General features: G+C 50.7%; 1 protein-coding gene across 3 annotated transcripts in view; it reads right to left on the minus strand.

Moving 5' to 3' along the window:
- The window catches only part of DNAJB6 (DnaJ (Hsp40) homolog, subfamily B, member 6), a 34,220-nt gene extending 33,978 nt beyond the window's left edge, over nucleotides 1-242 (minus strand). The window contains exon 1 of one of the 3 annotated variants that reach the window (XM_010829255.1): nucleotides 107-237. The gene's annotated coding sequence lies outside the window, so the exon portion shown is untranslated. Of the gene's footprint in view, nucleotides 1-106 lie in introns of all 3 variants that reach the window. The other 2 variants (XM_010829254.1, XM_010829253.1) reach the window with 2 other exon arrangements.
- Between the last annotated feature and the right edge of the window lie 3,182 nt (nucleotides 243-3,424).

Consider the following 3,424-nt stretch of genomic DNA (forward strand, 5'->3'; position numbering starts at 1 on the left):
CTCAGGCCCCTTCCCCGAGTCCTCGGCCCCCGGCCCCACAAGCCGCAGCCGAGGCCCGGGTCAGCTGGGCCGCCGGGCCCTCGCCCCGGCCGCTGGCGGCCCTCACCGAGGACGCGGGAGCCAGCGGCGGAAGGCGCGCTGGGGCTACGGCCGGGGCTCCTCGGCTCCGGCGCGGTGGCGGAGGCGGCGACGGTCCTCGCGCTTTCCTTTCTCTCCTTTCTCCAACAACAAACAGGAAGTGCGTCAGGCGGCGGCGGCGCGGCGACGACACTTCCGCCCGGCCCTGAGGCCGCGCGTGCGCAAAGCCCCGACCGCCCCGACCCCCTCCTCCCCCGCCTTCCCGAAGATTCTGCGCGGCCCCGGACGCGGCAGACAGCGCGCATGCGCAGGCGAGACCCGCCGCGTGCCGGTTCCTGGCGCGGCGTCCGTGTCCTTCAGGGCCTGAGGCGTGGGCGCTGTCGGTTTTGGTCTTCGCGCCCTGGATTCTGTGGAGTCATTTCTTGTGTTTCTTCAGCCCTCCCTGTCTTACTTACCTGGCTCTGGGCAGGTGACCAGTTAGCAAAAGAAAATGTGTTTACTCTGAGTCAATTCTCGATCCCTTCCTTTGGAAGGTTACAGAAGCCTCCCCAGGCGAGGCGGCGAGGCGGTGTTGGGTTTTCGCGTCTCCTGACGAAGAGGAGATGACCTCGGCGGGGCTGGAATTTCCCGCAGTACCGGCGCCGCACGCAACCCTATCTGTCTGCAGGCCCCCAGGCTTTCCCTCCGCGGAGACAGTGCTATCGGGCGACGAGCGACGTCTCATATTTAATGAGACCCCACCTGAGGCGAGCGGGAGCTAACCTGGACATGCAAGCAGCGAGAGACGTGGAGTCTAGTGGGCTAGCCACAAATAACTTGGTCTTCCTCCAAAAAATACGTATTAAAACATCTGTCCATGCAGTGAACTGTGTCGGAAGGAAACCAAACGGTACTAACAAAGTGCCTGCCGGCATTCCAGGGGGCCAAACACCCTGAACGTTAGCCAATACTCCATCTGTAAAGAGCGGTCTGTGAAACAACAGGGAAGATCTTCAGCGATGAAAGACATTGTACAATAAGTGTTAGCTCCGATGGCGGTGCTGCCGGACGGTACTTCAGTGGAAGAAGATTCCAAAAGGGAACCGCAAGCGTTTGCATTTGCAGAGGCGTTGGGGGAAGGGCCTCGGGCTGGTAACCTGGTAGGAAGGGAAGCCCGGCCAGGACTAACTTGGAGTTTGCAGGTTGGAAGGAAGTGCAGGGAGACCGACTTTGGCTCCCCATCTGTAAAATGGGGATATGGACTTCCTGGGAAGGGTCACTGTCTGCGCTGGGCTCTGTGCCTATCACATAATGATACTCAGGAAATCATAGCTCTTCTTTGTCGAGAAACTTCTGCCTCTTTGAGAAACTGATAAAAAGGCATGGACTTCTCCCCAGCCAAACGTGCAAGTGATAGGAGAAAATTTGTAGACCCGGAACACGCACACAGGCACCCTGCCCGAGCCCAGGAACCAAAGATGAAGGTCCTCAATGACAGCTTGGCAATTTTTACTATCCTGAAAAATTAATCTCTGATAGAAGAATAACATTTGTAAATAATTTGCCCTGAGGTAATAAATTCAAGAACAGAAAATGAAAGAAAAAAGAACGTACAAGGTTACTGATATCGACTCTGGAGATAATCTGTTCCTCATCAGGAATACTTTGCAAGCCATAAAAATAATAATGTACTTATGCTTACTAACATCGAATGTATCCAGCTTGCATTATTGAGACAGTGGGTATAGTGCTCTCCTTCTAGTAAAATTGTATTTGCGGGGAGGGAGAGGTGGATGGGACCGTACACATATAATTTTCTGTCTTTGCTTTTCAGTTCTTGGTTATAATGAAACTCCCTATAATGAAATACAAAAGAGAAAAATACAGGTTTTATTAACATGTATGTTCTCAGTTGTGTCCCTCTTTTTGCGACCCCATGGACTGTAGCCTGCCAGTCTCCTCTGTCCATGAGATTCCAGGCAAGAATAACTGCAGTGGGTTGCCATTTCCGCCTGCAGGGATCTTCCCAACCCTGAGATGGAACTGGAGTCTCCAGCATTGCTGGCAGATTCTGTACCACTGCCACCTGGGAAGCCCCTCAGAGGGAGGAAGATGCAGATACAAATGGAGATTTCTCTTATAAATGCAAATTTCCCCCACAAAAGGGTAAAGTTTGATTCTGTTCTCAGTTTCTCCTGCTCCTGCAGTTTCTCAAAAATAAAGGAAGTTGCCAAATAATCTTTATGCCCAAGAGTCATACCTAGGATGGCATATTCTACAGTTGAACACGCTCGTGGAGAACTGGAAGACTGTTCAGCAAAGAGTATTTCACATAATTCTCACTTTTTTCTTTTCTTTTTTAAAAAATATTTATTTGGCTGTGCCAGGCCCTAGTTGTCACAGCCAGATCTTTAGTTGCAGCACGTGGGGTCTCGTTCCTCGACCAGGGATCGAACCCGGGCCCTGTGCACCGGGAGCTTGGAGTCTTAGCCACTGAACCACCAGGGAAGTCCCCTCACTTTCTTTTTCATGATTTGAAGTATTGTTTGAACTTTTGTGTGTAAAATATTTTTATTTTACTATTACTTTTCAAAACTAATAAAATCATGTTTATGAAGTTGAAATCACGAGTCTTCCATAACTCCATAGTACAGTGGTGTGAAGTGAGAGACTGAATATAGCTGTGGATAAACATGAGTATGTTTTCATTTATCCATCTGGTGAGCATACATTGAGCATCTACTGTACACCAGGGCTCAAAGAATGCAGGACTCTTCCCCTCGAGGACCTCTGCATCTGTTGAGGAAGACAGGTCCATAAGCCAGAGCTTCCAGTGCTGTCGGCCAGAGCTTCGGGGATCTAAGCTTACAGGCTCCAGGATCCAGAAGGGAGACATTCAAACCAGGATGGGGGTGGGGGGCGCAGGGCACAGATGGAGAAAAACTCCTCAGAAGAAGCCAATCTTTTTTTGTTTGCTTTGTATTTTTAATTTTTACAATGCTGTGTTGGTTTCTGCCATACAAAAATGCAAAGCTGCACTCACCCTCTGCAATGGCCCACACTCTATGGAGAGTGCTTCTCTCTGAATCTGAATAAATCTACTTCTTACCTATCCAAACAAAAAAAAAGCAAAAGGAAAGTGAAAAGTCTTCATCGTTCAGTCGTGTCCGACTCTTTGTGACTCCAAGGACTGTAACCCCCCAGGCTCCTCTGTCCATGGAGTTCTCCAGGCAAGAATACTGGAGTGGGTAGCCGTGCCCTCCTCCAGCGGATCTTCCCCACCTGGGGATGGAACCCAGGTCTCCTGCATCTCAGGCAGATTCTAATCAGCCATAATTACACACATAGCCCCTCCCTCTTGAGCCTC

The sequence above is a fragment of the Bison bison genome, unplaced genomic scaffold (genome assembly GCF_000754665.1).
Source record: "Bison bison bison isolate TAMUID 2011002044 unplaced genomic scaffold, Bison_UMD1.0 scf7180017864503, whole genome shotgun sequence".
Classification (NCBI taxonomy): Eukaryota; Metazoa; Chordata; class Mammalia; order Artiodactyla; family Bovidae; genus Bison; species Bison bison.